Source organism: Corythoichthys intestinalis, chromosome 12, assembly GCF_030265065.1.
Source record: "Corythoichthys intestinalis isolate RoL2023-P3 chromosome 12, ASM3026506v1, whole genome shotgun sequence".
NCBI lineage: Eukaryota > Metazoa > Chordata > Actinopteri > Syngnathiformes > Syngnathidae > Corythoichthys > Corythoichthys intestinalis.
In genome coordinates, this window is record NC_080406.1 from 58,545,971 (window position 1) to 58,565,987 (window position 20,017).

Here is a 20,017-nt window from a genome sequence, read left to right on the forward strand (position 1 = left end):
TGTCCTAGAACCAAATTTCCACATGTAACTACTAGATTGTGATACAATACACTAATGGGTGAAGTTTTGTTGACTTCTGCGCAGCGGTTTGGGAGTGAACATCAAAATTACATTTCTCGGCCATATCGCATAGATCTCACTGTGAAAAGGCTTAAATGACTTTTTTAAATTAAGTTTGAAGATTGCGCTCAAACCAAATGTCCTAGAACTAAATTTCTAAATGTAACTACTAGATTGTGATAAAATACACTATTGGGTGAAGTTTGGTTGACTTCTGCGCAGCGGTTTGGGAGTGAACATCAAAATTACATTTCACGGCCATATCGCATAGATCTCACTGTGAAAAGGCTTAAATGACTTTTTTTAATTAAGTTTGAAGATTGCGCTCAAATCAAATGTCCTAGAACCAAATTTCCACATGTAACTACTAGATTGTGATACAATACACTATTGGGTGAAGTTTGGTTTACTTCTGCGCAGCGGTTTGGGAGTTAACATCAAAATTACATTTCTCGGCCATATCGCATAGATCTCACTGTGAAAAGGCTTAAATGGCTTTTTTGACCTAAGTTTGAGGATTGTGCTCAAATCAAATGTCCTAGAACCAAATTTCCACATGTAACTACTAGATTGTGATACAATACACTAATGGGTGAAGTTTGGTTGACTTCTGCGCAGCGGTTTGGGAGTGAACATCAAAATTACATTTCTCGGCCATATCGCATAGATCTCACTGTGAAAAGGCTTAAATGACTTTTTTTAATTAAGTTTGAAGATTGCGCTCAAACCAAATGTCCTAAAACTAAATTTCCAAATGTAACTACTAGATTGTGATAAAATACACTATTGGGTGAAGTTTGGTTGACTTCTGCGCAGCGGTTTGGGAGTTAACATCAAAATTACATTTCTCGGCCATATCGCATAGATCTCACTGTGAAAAGGCTTAAATGACTTTTTTTAATTAAGTTTGAAGATTGCGCTCAAACCAAATGTCCTAAAACTAAATTTCCACATGTAACTACTAGATTGTGATAAAATACACTATTGTGTGAAGTTTGGTTGACTTCTGCGCAGCTGTTTGGGAGTTAACATCAAAATTACATTTCTCGGCCATATCGCATAGATCTCACTGTGAAAAGGCTTAAATGGCTTTTTTGACCTAAGTTTGAGAATTGCGCTCAAATCAAATGTCCTAGAACCAAATTTCCACATGTAACTACTAGATTGTGATACAATACACTATTGGGTGAAGTTTGGTTGACTTCTGCGCAGCGGTTTGGGAGTTAACATCAAAATTACATTTCTCGGCCATATCGCATAGATCTCACTGTGAAAAGGCTTAAATGGCTTTTTTGACCTAAGTTTGAGGATTGCGCTCAAATCAAATGTCCTAGAACCAAATTTCCACATGTAACTACTAGATTGTGATACAATACACTATTGGGTGAAGTTTGGTTTACTTCTGCGCAGCGGTTTGGGAGTTAACATCAAAATTACATTTCTCGGCCATATCGCATAGATCTCACTGTGAAAAGGCTTAAATGGCTTTTTTGACCTAAGTTTGAGGATTGCGCTCAAACCAAATGTCCTAGAACCAAATTTCCACATGTAACTACTAGATTGTGATACAATGCACTATTGGGTGAAGTTTGGTTGACTTCTGCGCAGCGGTTTGGGAGTTAACATCAAAATTACATTTCTCGGCCATATCGCATAGATCTCACTGTGAAAAGGCTTAAATGACTTTTTTTAATTAAGTTTGAAGATTGCGCTCAAACCAAATGTCCTAGAACTAAATTTCTAAATGTAACTACTAGATTGTGATAAAATACACTATTGGGTGAAGTTTGGTTGACTTCTGCGCAGCGGTTTGGGAGTTAACATCAAAATTACATTTCTCAGCCATATCGCATAGATCTCACCGTTAAAAGGCTTAAATGGCTTTTTTGACCTAAGTTTGATGATTGCGCTCAAACCAAATGTCCTAGAACTAAATTTCCAAATGTAACTACTAGATTGTGATAAAATACACTATTGGGTGAAGTTTGGTTGACTTCTGCGCAGCGGTTTGGGAGTTAACATCAAAATTACATTTCTCGGCCATATCGCATAGATCTCACTGTGAAAAGGCTTAAATGGCTTTTTGACCTAAGTTTGAGAATTGCGCTCAAATCAAATGTCCTAGAACCAAATTTCCACATGTAACTACTAGATTGTGATACAATACACTATTGGGTGAAGTTTGGTTGACTTCTGCGCAGCGGTTTGGGAGTTAACATCAAAATTACATTTCTCGGCCATATCGCATAGATCTCACTGTGAAAAGGCTTAAATGGCTTTTTTGACCTAAGTTTGAGGATTGCGCTCAAACCAAATGTCCTAGAACCAAATTTCCACATGTAACTACTAGATTGTGATACAATACACTATTGGGTGAAGTTTGGTTGACTTCTGCGCAGCGGTTTGGGAGTTAACATCAAAATTACATTTCTCGGCCATATCGCATAGATCTCACTGTGAAAAGGCTTAAATGACTTTTTTTTAATTAAGTTTGAAGATTGCGCTCAAATCAAATGTCCTAGAACCAAATTTCCACATGTAACTACTAGATTGTGATACAATACACTAATGGGTGAAGTTTGGTTGACTTCTGCGCAGCGGTTTGGGAGTGAACATCAAAATTACATTTCTCGGCCATATCGCATAGATCTCACTGTGAAAAGGCTTAAATGACTTTTTTTAATTAAGTTTGAAGATTGCGCTCAAACCAAATGTCCTAAAACTAAATTTCCAAATGTAACTACTAAATTGTGATAAAATACACTATTGGGTGAAGTTTGGTTGACTTCTGCGCAGCGGTTTGGGAGTTAACATCAAAATTACATTTCTCGGCCATATCGCATAGATCTCACTGTGAAAAGGCTTAAATGGCTTTTTTGACCTAAGTTTGAAGATTGCGCTCAAATCAATGTCCTAGAACCAAATTTCCACATGTAACTTCTAGATTGTGATACAATACACTATTGGGTGAAGTTTGGTTGACTTCTGCGCAGCGGTTTGGGAGTGAACATCAAAATTACATTTCTCGGCCATATCGCATAGATCTCACTGTGAAAAGGCTTAAATGACTTTTTTTTAATTGTTTGAAGATTGCGCTCAAACCAAATGTCCTAAAACTAAATTTTCAAATGTAACTACTAGATTGTGATAAAATACACTATTGGGTGAAGTTTGGTTGAGTTCTGCGCAGCGGTTTGGGAGTTAACATCAAAATTACATTTCTCGGCCATATCGCATAGATCTCACCGTTAAAAGGCTTAAATGGCTTTTTTGACCTAAGTTTGATGATTGCGCTCAAACCAAATGTCCTAGAACTAAATTTCTAAATGTAACTACTAGATAGTGATAAAATACACTATTGGGTGAAGTTTGGTTGACTTCTGCGCAGCGGTTTGGGAGTTAACATCAAAATTACATTTCTCGGCCATATCGCATAGATCTCACTGTGAAAAGGCTTAAATGGCTTTTTTGACCTAAGTTTGAGGATTGCGCTCAAATCAAATGTCCTAGAACCAAATTTCCACATGTAACTACTAGATTGTGATACAATACACTAATGGGTGAAGTTTGGTTGACTTCTGCGCAGCGGTTTGGGAGTGAACATCAAAATTACATTTCTCGGCCATATCGCATAGATCTCACTGTGAAAAGGCTTAAATGACTTTTTTTAATTAAGTTTGAAGATTGCGCTCAAACCAATTGTCCTAAAACTAAATTTCCAAATGTAACTACTAGATTGTGATAAAATACACTATTGGGTGAAGTTTGGTTGAGTTCTGCGCAGCGGTTTGGGAGTTAACATCAAAATTACATTTCTCGGCCATATCACATAGATCTCACTGTGAAAAGGCTTAAATGGCTTTTTTGACCTAAGTTTGATGATTGCGCTCAAACCAAATGTCCTAGAACTAAATTTCCAAATGTAACTACTAGATTGTGATAAAATACACTATTGGGTGAAGTTTGGTTGACTTCTGCGCAGCGGTTTGGGAGTTAACATCAAAATTACATTTCTCGGCCATATCGCATAGATCTCACTGTGAAAAGGCTTAAATGGCTTTTTGATCTAAGTTTGAGAATTGCGCTCAAATCAAATGTCCTAGAACCAAATTTCCACATGTAACTACTAGATTGTGATACAATACACTATTGGGTGAAGTTTGGTTGACTTCTGCGCAGCGGTTTGGGAGTTAACATCAAAATTACATTTCTCGGCCATATCGCATAGATCTCACTGTGAAAAGGCTTAAATGGCTTTTTTGACCTAAGTTTGAGGATTGCGCTCAAACCAAATGTCCTAGAACCAAATTTCCACATGTAACTACTAGATTGTGATACAATACACTATTGGGTGAAGTTTGGTTGACTTCTGCGCAGCGGTTTGGGAGTGAACATCAAAATTACATTTCTCGGCCATATCGCATAGATCTCACTGTGAAAAGGCTTAAATGACTTTTTTTAATTAAGTTTGAAGATTGCGCTCAAACCAAATGTCCTAAAACTAAATTCCCAAATGTAACTACTAGATTGTGATAAAATACACTATTGGGTGAAGTTTGGTTGACTTCTGCGCAGCGGTTTGGGAGTTAACATCAAAATTACATTTCTCGGCCATATCGCATAGATCTCACTGTGAAAAGGCTTAAATGACTTTTTTTTAATTAAGTTTGAAGATTGCGCTCAAATCAAATGTCCTAGAACCAAATTTCCACATGTAACTACTAGATTGTGATACAATACACTATTGGGTGAAGTTTGGTTGACTTCTGCGCAGCGGTTTGGGAGTTAACATCAAAATTACATTTCTCGGCCATATCGCATAGATCTCACTGTGAAAAGGATTAAATGACTTTTTTTAATTAAGTTTGATGATTGCGCTCAAACAAAATGTCCTAGAACAAAATTTTCAAATGTAACTACTAGATTGTGATACAATACACTATTGGGTGAAGTTTGGTTTACTTCTGCGCAGCTGTTTGGGAGTTAACATCAAAATTACATTTCTCGGCCATATCGCATAGATCTCACTGTGAAAAGGCTTAAATGGCTTTTTTGACCTAAGTTTGAGGATTGCGCTCAAATCAAATGTCCTAGAACCAAATTTCCAGATGTAACTACTAGATTGTGATACAATACACTATTGGGTGAAGTTTGGTTGACTTCTGCGCAGCGGTTTGGGAGTTAACATCAAAATTACATTTCTCGGCCATATCGCATAGATCTCACTGTGAAAAGGCTTAAATGGCTTTTTTGACCTAAGTTTGAGGATTGCGCTCAAATCAAATGTCCTAGAACCAAATTTCCACATGTAACTACTAGATTGTGATACAATACACTAATGGGTGAAGTTTTGTTGACTTCTGCGCAGCGGTTTGGGAGTGAACATCAAAATTACATTTCTCGGCCATATCGCATAGATCTCCCTGTTAAAAGGCTTAAATGACTTTTTTAAATTAAGTTTGAAGATTGCGCTCAAACCAAATGTCCTAGAACTAAATTTCTAAATGTAACTACTAGATTGTGATAAAATACACTATTGGGTGAAGTTTGGTTGACTTCTGCGCAGCGGTTTGGGAGTGAACATCAAAATTACATTTCACGGCCATATCGCATAGATCTCACTGTGAAAAGGCTTAAATGACTTTTTTTAATTAAGTTTGAAGATTGCGCTCAAATCAAATGTCCTAGAACCAAATTTCCACATGTAACTACTAGATTGTGATACAATACACTATTGGGTGAAGTTTGGTTTACTTCTGCGCAGCGGTTTGGGAGTTAACATCAAAATTACATTTCTCGGCCATATCGCATAGATCTCACTGTGAAAAGGCTTAAATGGCTTTTTTGACCTAAGTTTGAGGATTGTGCTCAAATCAAATGTCCTAGAACCAAATTTCCACATGTAACTACTAGATTGTGATACAATACACTAATGGGTGAAGTTTGGTTGACTTCTGCGCAGCGGTTTGGGAGTGAACATCAAAATTACATTTCTCGGCCATATCGCATAGATCTCACTGTGAAAAGGCTTAAATGACTTTTTTTAATTAAGTTTGAAGATTGCGCTCAAACCAAATGTCCTAAAACTAAATTTCCAAATGTAACTACTAGATTGTGATAAAATACACTATTGGGTGAAGTTTGGTTGACTTCTGCGCAGCGGTTTGGGAGTTAACATCAAAATTACATTTCTCGGCCATATCGCATAGATCTCACTGTGAAAAGGCTTAAATGACTTTTTTTAATTAAGTTTGAAGATTGCGCTCAAACCAAATGTCCTAAAACTAAATTTCCACATGTAACTACTAGATTGTGATAAAATACACTATTGTGTGAAGTTTGGTTGACTTCTGCGCAGCGGTTTGGGAGTTAACATCAAAATTACATTTCTCGGCCATATCGCATAGATCTCACTGTGAAAAGGCTTAAATGGCTTTTTTGACCTAAGTTTGAGAATTGCGCTCAAATCAAATGTCCTAGAACAAAATTTCCACATGTAACTACTAGATTGTGATACAATACACTATTGGGTGAAGTTTGGTTTACTTCTGCGCAGCGGTTTGGGAGTTAACATCAAAATTACATTTCTCGGCCATATCGCATAGATCTCACTGTGAAAAGGCTTAAATGGCTTTTTTGACCTAAGTTTGAGGATTGCGCTCAAACCAAATGTCCTAGAACCAAATTTCCACATGTAACTACTAGATTGTGATACAATACACTATTGGGTGAAGTTTGGTTGACTTCTGCGCAGCGGTTTGGGAGTTAACATCAAAATTACATTTCTCGGCCATATCGCATAGATCTCACTGTGAAAAGGCTTAAATGGCTTTTTTGACCTAAGTTTGAGGATTGCGCTCAAACCAAATGTCCTAGAACCAAATTTCCACATGTAACTACTAGATTGTGATACAATACACTATTGGGTGAAGTTTGGTTGACTTCTGCGCAGCGGTTTGGGAGTGAACATCAAAATTACATTTCTCGGCCATATCGCATAGATCTCACTGTGAAAAGGCTTAAATGACTTTTTTTAATTAAGTTTGAAGATTGCGCTCAAACCAAATGTCCTAAAACTAAATTCCCAAATGTAACTACTAGATTGTGATAAAATACACTATTGGGTGAAGTTTGGTTGACTTCTGCGCAGCGGTTTGGGAGTTAACATCAAAATTACATTTCTCGGCCATATCGCATAGATCTCACTGTGAAAAGGCTTAAATGACTTTTTTTTAATTAAGTTTGAAGATTGCGCTCAAATCAAATGTCCTAGAACCAAATTTCCACATGTAACTACTAGATTGTGATACAATACACTATTGGGTGAAGTTTGGTTGACTTCTGCGCAGCGGTTTGGGAGTTAACATCAAAATTACATTTCTCGGCCATATCGCATAGATCTCACTGTGAAAAGGATTAAATGACTTTTTTTAATTAAGTTTGATGATTGCGCTCAAACAAAATGTCCTAGAACAAAATTTTCAAATGTAACTACTAGATTGTGATACAATACACTATTGGGTGAAGTTTGGTTTACTTCTGCGCAGCTGTTTGGGAGTTAACATCAAAATTACATTTCTCGGCCATATCGCATAGATCTCACTGTGAAAAGGCTTAAATGGCTTTTTTGACCTAAGTTTGAGGATTGCGCTCAAATCAAATGTCCTAGAACCAAATTTCCAGATGTAACTACTAGATTGTGATACAATACACTATTGGGTGAAGTTTGGTTGACTTCTGCGCAGCGGTTTGGGAGTTAACATCAAAATTACATTTCTCGGCCATATCGCATAGATCTCACTGTGAAAAGGCTTAAATGGCTTTTTTGACCTAAGTTTGAGGATTGCGCTCAAATCAAATGTCCTAGAACCAAATTTCCACATGTAACTACTAGATTGTGATACAATACACTAATGGGTGAAGTTTTGTTGACTTCTGCGCAGCGGTTTGGGAGTGAACATCAAAATTACATTTCTCGGCCATATCGCATAGATCTCCCTGTTAAAAGGCTTAAATGACTTTTTTAAATTAAGTTTGAAGATTGCGCTCAAACCAAATGTCCTAGAACTAAATTTCTAAATGTAACTACTAGATTGTGATAAAATACACTATTGGGTGAAGTTTGGTTGACTTCTGCGCAGCGGTTTGGGAGTGAACATCAAAATTACATTTCACGGCCATATCGCATAGATCTCACTGTGAAAAGGCTTAAATGACTTTTTTTAATTAAGTTTGAAGATTGCGCTCAAATCAAATGTCCTAGAACCAAATTTCCACATGTAACTACTAGATTGTGATACAATACACTATTGGGTGAAGTTTGGTTTACTTCTGCGCAGCGGTTTGGGAGTTAACATCAAAATTACATTTCTCGGCCATATCGCATAGATCTCACTGTGAAAAGGCTTAAATGGCTTTTTTGACCTAAGTTTGAGGATTGTGCTCAAATCAAATGTCCTAGAACCAAATTTCCACATGTAACTACTAGATTGTGATACAATACACTAATGGGTGAAGTTTGGTTGACTTCTGCGCAGCGGTTTGGGAGTGAACATCAAAATTACATTTCTCGGCCATATCGCATAGATCTCACTGTGAAAAGGCTTAAATGACTTTTTTTAATTAAGTTTGAAGATTGCGCTCAAACCAAATGTCCTAAAACTAAATTTCCAAATGTAACTACTAGATTGTGATAAAATACACTATTGGGTGAAGTTTGGTTGACTTCTGCGCAGCGGTTTGGGAGTTAACATCAAAATTACATTTCTCGGCCATATCGCATAGATCTCACTGTGAAAAGGCTTAAATGACTTTTTTTAATTAAGTTTGAAGATTGCGCTCAAACCAAATGCCCTAAAACTAAATTTCCACATGTAACTACTAGATTGTGATAAAATACACTATTGTGTGAAGTTTGGTTGACTTCTGCGCAGCGGTTTGGGAGTTAACATCAAAATTACATTTCTCGGCCATATCGCATAGATCTCACTGTGAAAAGGCTTAAATGGCTTTTTTGACCTAAGTTTGAGAATTGCGCTCAAATCAAATGTCCTAGAACAAAATTTCCACATGTAACTACTAGATTGTGATACAATACACTATTGGGTGAAGTTTGGTTTACTTCTGCGCAGCGGTTTGGGAGTTAACATCAAAATTACATTTCTCGGCCATATCGCATAGATCTCACTGTGAAAAGGCTTAAATGGCTTTTTTGACCTAAGTTTGAGGATTGCGCTCAAACCAAATGTCCTAGAACCAAATTTCCACATGTAACTACTAGATTGTGATACAATACACTATTGGGTGAAGTTTGGTTGACTTCTGCGCAGCGGTTTGGGAGTTAACATCAAAATTACATTTCTCGGCCATATCGCATAGATCTCACTGTGAAAAGGCTTAAATGACTTTTTTTAATTAAGTTTGAAGATTGCGCTCAAACCAAATGTCCTAGAACTAAATTTCTAAATGTAACTACTAGATTGTGATAAAATACACTATTGGGTGAAGTTTGGTTGACTTCTGCGCAGCGGTTTGGGAGTTAACATCAAAATTACATTTCTCAGCCATATCGCATAGATCTCACTGTTAAAAGGCTTAAATGGCTTTTTTGACCTAAGTTTGATGATTGCGCTCAAACCAAATGTCCTAGAACTAAATTTCCAAATGTAACTACTAGATTGTGATAAAATACACTATTGGGTGAAGTTTGGTTGACTTCTGCGCAGCGGTTTGGGAGTTAACATCAAAATTACATTTCTTGGCCATATCGCATAGATCTCACTGTGAAAAGGCTTAAATGGCTTTTTGATCTAAGTTTGAGAATTGCGCTCAAATCAAATGTCCTAGAACCAAATTTCCATATGTAACTACTAGATTGTGATACAATACACTATTGGGTGAAGTTTGGTTGACTTCTGCGCAGCGGTTTGGGAGTTAACATCAAAATTACATTTCTCGGCCATATCGCATAGATCTCACTGTGAAAAGGCTTAAATGGCTTTTTTGACCTAAGTTTGAGGATTGCGCTCAAACCAAATGTCCTAGAACCAAATTTCCACATGTAACTACTAGATTGTGATACAATACACTATTGGGTGAAGTTTGGTTGACTTCTGCGCAGCGGTTTGGGAGTGAACATCAAAATTACATTTCTCGGCCATATCGCATAGATCTCACTGTGAAAAGGCTTAAATGACTTTTTTTAATTAAGTTTGAAGATTGCGCTCAAACCAAATGTCCTAAAACTAAATTCCCAAATGTAACTACTAGATTGTGATAAAATACACTATTGGGTGAAGTTTGGTTGACTTCTGCGCAGCGGTTTGGGAGTTAACATCAAAATTACATTTCTCGGCCATATCGCATAGATCTCACTGTGAAAAGGCTTAAATGACTTTTTTTTAATTAAGTTTGAAGATTGCGCTCAAATCAAATGTCCTAGAACCAAATTTCCACATGTAACTACTAGATTGTGATACAATACACTATTGGGTGAAGTTTGGTTGACTTCTGCGCAGCGGTTTGGGAGTTAACATCAAAATTACATTTCTCGGCCATATCGCATAGATCTCACTGTGAAAAGGATTAAATGACTTTTTTTAATTAAGTTTGATGATTGCGCTCAAACAAAATGTCCTAGAACAAAATTTTCAAATGTAACTACTAGATTGTGATACAATACACTATTGGGTGAAGTTTGGTTTAATTCTGCGCAGCTGTTTGGGAGTTAACATCAAAATTACATTTCTCGGCCATATCGCATAGATCTCACTGTGAAAAGGCTTAAATGGCTTTTTTGACCTAAGTTTGAGGATTGCGCTCAAATCAAATGTCCTAGAACCAAATTTCCAGATGTAACTACTAGATTGTGATACAATACACTATTGGGTGAAGTTTGGTTGACTTCTGCGCAGCGGTTTGGGAGTTAACATCAAAATTACATTTCTCGGCCATATCGCATAGATCTCACTGTGAAAAGGCTTAAATGGCTTTTTTGACCTAAGTTTGAGGATTGCGCTCAAATCAAATGTCCTAGAACCAAATTTCCACATGTAACTACTAGAATGTGATACAATACACTAATGGGTGAAGTTTTGTTGACTTCTGCGCAGCGGTTTGGGAGTGAACATCAAAATTACATTTCTCGGCCATATCGCATAGATCTCCCTGTTAAAAGGCTTAAATGACTTTTTTAAATTAAGTTTGAAGATTGCGCTCAAACCAAATGTCCTAGAACTAAATTTCTAAATGTAACTACTAGATTGTGATAAAATACACTATTGGGTGAAGTTTGGTTGACTTCTGCGCAGCGGTTTGGGAGTGAACATCAAAATTACATTTCACGGCCATATCGCATAGATCTCACTGTGAAAAGGCTTAAATGACTTTTTTTAATTAAGTTTGAAGATTGCGCTCAAATCAAATGTCCTAGAACCAAATTTCCACATGTAACTACTAGATTGTGATACAATACACTATTGGGTGAAGTTTGGTTTACTTCTGCGCAGCGGTTTGGGAGTTAACATCAAAATTACATTTCTCGGCCATATCGCATAGATCTCACTGTGAAAAGGCTTAAATGGCTTTTTTGACCTAAGTTTGAGGATTGTGCTCAAATCAAATGTCCTAGAACCAAATTTCCACATGTAACTACTAGATTGTGATACAATACACTAATGGGTGAAGTTTGGTTGACTTCTGCGCAGCGGTTTGGGAGTGAACATCAAAATTACATTTCTCGGCCATATCGCATAGATCTCACTGTGAAAAGGCTTAAATGACTTTTTTTAATTAAGTTTGAAGATTGCGCTCAAACCAAATGTCCTAAAACTAAATTTCCAAATGTAACTACTAGATTGTGATAAAATACACTATTGGGTGAAGTTTGGTTGACTTCTGCGCAGCGGTTTGGGAGTTAACATCAAAATTACATTTCTCGGCCATATCGCATAGATCTCACTGTGAAAAGGCTTAAATGACTTTTTTTAATTAAGTTTGAAGATTGCGCTCAAACCAAATGTCCTAAAACTAAATTTCCACATGTAACTACTAGATTGTGATAAAATACACTATTGTGTGAAGTTTGGTTGACTTCTGCGCAGCGGTTTGGGAGTTAACATCAAAATTACATTTCTCGGCCATATCGCATAGATCTCACTGTGAAAAGGCTTAAATGGCTTTTTTGACCTAAGTTTGAGAATTGCGCTCAAATCAAATGTCCTAGAACAAAATTTCCACATGTAACTACTAGATTGTGATACAATACACTATTGGGTGAAGTTTGGTTTACTTCTGCGCAGCGGTTTGGGAGTTAACATCAAAATTACATTTCTCGGCCATATCGCATAGATCTCACTGTGAAAAGGCTTAAATGGCTTTTTTGACCTAAGTTTGAGGATTGCGCTCAAACCAAATGTCCTAGAACCAAATTTCCACATGTAACTACTAGATTGTGATACAATACACTATTGGGTGAAGTTTGGTTGACTTCTGCGCAGCGGTTTGGGAGTTAACATCAAAATTACATTTCTCGGCCATATCGCATAGATCTCACTGTGAAAAGGCTTAAATGACTTTTTTTAATTAAGTTTGAAGATTGCGCTCAAACCAAATGTCCTAGAACTAAATTTCTAAATGTAACTACTAGATTGTGATAAAATACACTATTGGGTGAAGTTTGGTTGACTTCTGCGCAGCGGTTTGGGAGTTAACATCAAAATTACATTTCTCAGCCATATCGCATAGATCTCACTGTTAAAAGGCTTAAATGGCTTTTTTGACCTAAGTTTGATGATTGCGCTCAAACCAAATGTCCTAGAACTAAATTTCCAAATGTAACTACTAGATTGTGATAAAATACACTATTGGGTGAAGTTTGGTTGACTTCTGCGCAGCGGTTTGGGAGTTAACATCAAAATTACATTTCTCGGCCATATCGCATAGATCTCACTGTGAAAAGGCTTAAATGGCTTTTTGACCTAAGTTTGAGAATTGCGCTCAAATCAAATGTCCTAGAACCAAATTTCCACATGTAACTACTAGATTGTGATACAATACACTATTGGGTGAAGTTTGGTTGACTTCTGCGCAGCGGTTTGGGAGTTAACATCAAAATTACATTTCTCGGCCATATCGCATAGATCTCACTGTGAAAAGGCTTAAATGGCTTTTTTGACCTAAGTTTGAGGATTGCGCTCAAACCAAATGTCCTAGAACCAAATTTCCACATGTAACTACTAGATTGTGATACAATACACTATTGGGTGAAGTTTGGTTGACTTCTGCGCAGCGGTTTGGGAGTGAACATCAAAATTACATTTCTCGGCCATATCGCATAGATCTCACTGTGAAAAGGCTTAAATGACTTTTTTTAATTAAGTTTGAAGATTGCGCTCAAACCAAATGTCCTAAAACTAAATTTCCAAATGTAACTACTAGATTGTGATAAAATACACTATTGGGTGAAGTTTGGTTGACTTCTGCGCAGCGGTTTGGGAGTTAACATCAAAATTACATTTCTCGGCCATATCGCATAGATCTCACTGTGAAAAGGCTTAAATGACTTTTTTTTAATTAAGTTTGAAGATTGCGCTCAAATCAAATGTCCTAGAACCAAATTTCCACATGTAACTACTAGATTGTGATACAATACACTAATGGGTGAAGTTTGGTTGACTTCTGCGCAGCGGTTTGGGAGTGAACATCAAAATTACATTTCTCGGCCATATCGCATAGATCTCACTGTGAAAAGGCTTAAATGACTTTTTTTAATTAAGTTTGAAGATTGCGCTCAAACCAAATGTCCTAAAACTAAATTTCCAAATGTAACTACTAAATTGTGATAAAATACACTATTGGGTGAAGTTTGGTTGACTTCTGCGCAGCGGTTTGGGAGTTAACATCAAAATTACATTTCTCGGCCATATCGCATAGATCTCACTGTGAAAAGGCTTAAATGGCTTTTTTGACCTAAGTTTAAGAATTGTGCTCAAATCAAATGTCCTAGAACCAAATTTCCACATGTAACTACTAGATTGTGATAAAATACACTATTGGGTGAAGTTTGGTTGACTGCGGCGCAGCGGTTTGGGAGTTAACATCAAAATTACATTTCTCAGCCATATCGCATAGATCTCACTGTGAAAAGGCTTAAATGACTTTTTTAAATTAAGTTTGATGATTGCGCTCAAACCAAATGTCCTAGAACGAAATTTCTAAATGTAACTACTAGATTATGATAAAATACACTATTGGGTGAAGTTTGGTTGACTTCTGCGCAGCGGTTTGGGAGTGAACATCAAAATTACATTTCTCGGCCATATCGCATAGATCTCACTGTGAAAAGGCTTAAATGACTTTTTTTAATTAAGTTTGAAGATTGCGCTCAAACCAAATGTCCTAGAACTAAATTTCCAAATGTAACTACTAGATTATGATAAAATACACTATTGGGTGAAGTTTGGTTTACTTCTGCGCAGCGGTTTGGGAGTTAACATCAAAATTACATTTCTCGGCCATATCGCATAGATCTCACTGTGAAAAGGCTTAAATGGCTTTTTTGACCTAAGTTTGAAGATTGCGCTCAAATCAATGTCCTAGAACCAAATTTCCACATGTAACTTCTAGATTGTGATACAATACACTAATGGGTGAAGTTTGGTTGACTTCTGCGCAGCGGTTTGGGAGTGAACATCAAAATTACATTTCTCGGCCATATCGCATAGATCTCACTGTGAAAAGGCTTAAATGACTTTTTTTTAATTGTTTGAAGATTGCGCTCAAACCAAATGTCCTAAAACTAAATTTTCAAATGTAACTACTAGATTGTGATAAAATACACTATTGGGTGAAGTTTGGTTGACTTCTGCGCAGCGGTTTGGGAGTTAACATCAAAATTACATTTCTCGGCCGTATCGCATAGATCTCACTGTGAAAAGGCTTAAATGGCTTTTTTGACCTAAGTTTGAGGATTGCGCTCAAACCAAATGTCCTAGAACCAAATTTCCACATGTAACTACTAGATTGTGATACAATACACTAATAGGTGAAGTTTGGTTGACTTCTGCGCAGCGGTTTGGGAGTGAACATCAAAATTACATTTCTCGGCCATATCGCATAGATCTCACTGTGAAAAGGCTTAAATGACTTTTTTTAATTAAGTTTGAAGATTGCGCTCAAATCAAATGTCCTAAAACTAAATTTCCAAATGTAACTACTAGATTGTGATTAAATACACTATTGGGTGAAGTTTGGTTGACTTCTTCGCAGCGGTTTGGGAGTTAACATCAAAATTACATTTCTCAGCCATATCTCATAGATCTCACTGTGAAAAGGCTTAAATGGCTTTTTTGACCTAAGTTTGATGATTGCGCTCAAACCAAATGTCCTAGAACTAAATTTCTAAATGTAACTACTAGATAGTGATAAAATACACTATTGGGTGAAGTTTGGTTGACTTCTGCGCAGCGGTTTGGGAGTTAACATCAAAATTACATTTCTCGGCCATATCGCATAGATCTCACTGTGAAAAGGCTTAAATGGCTTTTTTGACCTAAGTTTGAGGATTGCGCTCAAATCAAATGTCCTAGAACCAAATTTCCACATGTAACTACTAGATTGTGATACAATACACTAATGGGTGAAGTTTGGTTGACTTCTGCGCAGCGGTTTGGGAGTGAACATCAAAATTACATTTCTCGGCCATATCGCATAGATCTCACTGTGAAAAGGCTTAAATGACTTTTTTTAATTAAGTTTGAAGATTGCGCTCAAACCAATTGTCCTAAAACTAAATTTCCAAATGTAACTACTAGATTGTGATAAAATACACTATTGGGTGAAGTTTGGTTGAGTTCTGCGCAGCGGTTTGGGAGTTAACATCAAAATTACATTTCTCGGCCATATCGCATAGATCTCACTGTGAAAAGGCTTAAATGGCTTTTTTGACCTAAGTTTGAGGATTGCGCTCAAATCAAATGTCCTAGAACCAAATTTCCACATGTAACTACTAGATTGTGATACAATACACTAATGGGTGAAGTTTGGTTGAGTTCTGCGCAGCGGTTTGGGAGTGAACATCAAAATTACATTTCTCGGCCATATCGCATAGATCTCACTGTGAAAAGGCTTAAATGACTTTTTTAAATTAAGTTTGAAGATTGCGCTCAAACCAAATGTCCTAAAACTAAATTTCCAAATGTAACTACTAGATTGTGATAAAATACACTATTGGGTGAAGTTTGGTTGACTTCTGCGCAGCGGTTTGGGAGTTAACATCAAAATTACATTTCTCGGCCATATCGCATAGATCTCACTGTGAAAAGGCTTAAATGGCTTATTTGACCTAAGTTTAAGAATTGCGCTCAAATCAAATGTCCTAGAACCAAATTTCTACATGTAACTACTAGATTGTGATAAAATACACTATTGGGTGAAGTTTGGTTGACTTCGGCGCAGCGGTTTGGGAGTTAACATCAAAATTACATTTCTCAGCCATATCGCATAGATCTCACTGTGAAAAGGCTTAAATGACTTTTTTTAATTAAGTTTGATGATTGCGCTCAAACCAAATGTCCTAGAACGAAATTTCCAAATGTAACTACTAGATTATGATAAAATACACTATTGGGTGAAGTTTGGTTGACTTCTGCGCAGCGGTTTGGGAGTGAACATCAAAATTACATTTCTCGGCCATATCGCATAGATCTCACTGTGAAAAGGCTTAAATGACTTTTTTTAATTAAGTTTGAAGATTGCGCTCAAACCAAATGTCCTAGAACTAAATTTCCAAATGTAACTACTAGATTATGATAAAATACACTATTGGGTGAAGTTTGGTTTACTTCTGCGCAGCGGTTTGGGAGTTAACATCAAAATTACATTTCTCGGCCATATCGCATAGATCTCACTGTGAAAAGGCTCAAATGGCTTTTTTGACCTAAGTTTGAGGATTGCGCTCAAATCAAATGTCCTAGAACCAAATTTCCACATGTAACTACTAGATTGTGATACAATACACTAATGGGTGAAGTTTGGTTGACTTCTGCGCAGCGGTTTGGGAGTGAACATCAAAATTACATTTCTCGGCCATATCGCATAGATCTCACTGTGAAAAGGCTTAAATGACTTTTTTTAATTAAGTTTGAAGATTGCGCTCAAACCAAATGTCCTAAAACTAAATTTTCAAATGTAACTACTAGATTGTGATAAAATACACTATTGGGTGAAGTTTGGTTGACTTCTGCGCAGCGGTTTGGGAGTTAACATCAAAATTACATTTCTCGGCCATATCGCATAGATCTCACTGTGAAAAGGCTTAAATGACTTTTTTTAATTAAGTTTGAAGATTGCGCTCAAACCAAATGTCTTAGAACTAAATTTCTAAATGTAACTACTAGATTGTGATAAAATACACTATTGGGTGAAGTTTGGTTGACTTTTGCGCAGCGGTTTGGGAGTTAACATCAAAATTACATTTCTCAGCCATATCGCGTAGATCTCACTGTGAAAAGGCTTAAATGGCTTTTTTGACCTAAGTTTGAGGATTGCGCTCAAATCAAATGTCCTAGAACCAAATTTCCACATGTAACTACTAGATTGTGATACAATACACTATTGGGTGAAGTTTGGTTTACTTCTGCGCAGCGGTTTGGGAGTAAACATCAAAATTACATTTCTCGGCCATATCGCATAGATCTCACTGTGAAAAGGCTTAAATGGCTTTTTTGACCTAAGTTTGAGGATTGCGCTCAAATCAAATGTCCTAGAACCAAATTTCCACATGTAACTACTAGATTGTGATACAATACACTATTGGGTGAAGTTTGGTTTACTTCTGCGCAGCGGTTTGGGAGTTAACATCAAAATTACATTTCTCGGCCATATCGCATAGATCTCACTGTGAAAAGGCTTAAATGACTTATTTTAATTAATTTTGAAGATTGCGCTCAAACCAAATGTCTTAGAACTAAATTTCTAAATGTAACTACTAGATTGTGATAAAATACACTATTGGGTGAAGTTTGGTTGACTTCTGCGCAGCGGTTTGGGAGTTAACATCAAAATTACATTTCTCGGCCATATCGCATAGATCTCACTGTGAAAAGGCTTAAATGGCTTTTTTGACTTAAGTTTGATGATTGCGCTCAAACCAAATGTCCTAGAACTAAATTTCCAAATGTAACTACTAGATTATGATAAAATACACTATTGGGTGAAGTTTGGTTTACTTCTGCACAGCGGTTTGGGAGTTAACATCAAAATTACATTTCTCGGCCATATCGCATAGATCTCACTGTGAAAAGGCTTAAATGGCTTTTTTGACCTAAGTTTGAGGATTGCGCTCAAATCAAATGTCCTAGAACCAAATTTCCACATGTAACTACTAGATTGTGATACAATACACTAATGGGTGAAGTTTGGTTGACTTCTGCGCAGCGGTTTGGGAGTGAACATCAAAATTACATTTCTCGGCCATATCGCATAGATCTCACTGTGAAAAGGCTTAAATGACTTTTTTTAATTAAGTTTTAAGATTGCGCTCAAACCAAATGTCCTAAAACTAAATTTCCAAATGTAACTACTACATTGTGATAAAATACACTAATGGGTGAAGTTTGGTTGACTTCTGCGCAGCGGTTTGGGAGTGAACATCAAAATTACATTTCTCGGCCATATCGCAAAAATCTCACTGTGAAAAGGCTTAAATGACTTTTTTTAATTAAGTTTGAAGATTGCGCTCAAACCAAATGTCCTAAAACTAAATTTCCAAATGTAACTACTAGATTGTGATAAAATACACTATTGGGTGAAGTTTGGTTGACTTCTGCGCAGCGGTTTGGGAGTTAACATCAAAATTACATTTCTCGGCCATATCGCATAGATCTCACTGTGAAAAGGCTTAAATGGCTTTTTTGACCAAAGTTTGAGAATTGCGCTCAAATCAAATGTCCTAGAACCAAATTTCTACATGTAACTACTAAATTGTGATACAATACACTATTGGGTGAAGTTTGGTTGACTTCTGCGCAGCGGTTTGGGAGTTAACATCAAAATTACATTTCTCGGCCATATCGCATAGATCTCACTGTGAAAAGGCTTAAATGGCTTTTTTGACCTAAGTTTGAGAATTGCGCTCAAATCAAATGTCCTAGAACCAAATCTCCACATGTAACTACTAGATTGTGATACAATAGACTATTGGGTGAAGTTTGGTTGACTTCTGCGCAGCGGTTTGGGAGTTAACATCAAAATTACATTTCTCGGCCATATCGCATAGATCTCACTGTGAAAAGGCTTAAATGACTTTTTTTAATTAAGTTTGAAGATTGCGCTCAAACCAAATGTCCTAAAACTAAATTTCCAAATGTAACTACTAGATTGTGATAAAATACTCTATTGGGTGAAGTTTGGTTGACTTCTGCGCAGCGGTTTGGGAGTTAACATCAAAATTACATTTCTCGGCCATATCGCATAGACCTCACTGCGAAAAGGCTTAAATGGCTTTTTTGACCTAAGTTTGAGAATTGCGCTCAAATCAAATGTCCTAGAACCAAATTTCCACATGTAACTACTAGATTGTGATAAAATACACTATTGGGTGAAGTTTGGTTGACTTCTGCGCAGCGGTTTGGGAGTTAACATCAAAATTACATTTCTCGGCCATATCGCATAGATCTCACTGTGAAAAGGCTTAAATGGCTTTTTTGACTTAAGTTTGATGATTGCGCTCAAACCAAATGTCCTAGAACTAAATTTCCAAATGTAACTACTAGATTATGATAAAATACACTATTGGGTGAAGTTTGGTTTACTTCTGCACAGCGGTTTGGGAGTTAACATCAAAATTACATTTCTCGGCCATATCGCATAGATCTCACTGTGAAAAGGCTTAAATGGCTTTTTTGACCTAAGTTTGAGGATTGCGCTCAAATCAAATGTCCTAGAACCAAATTTCCAC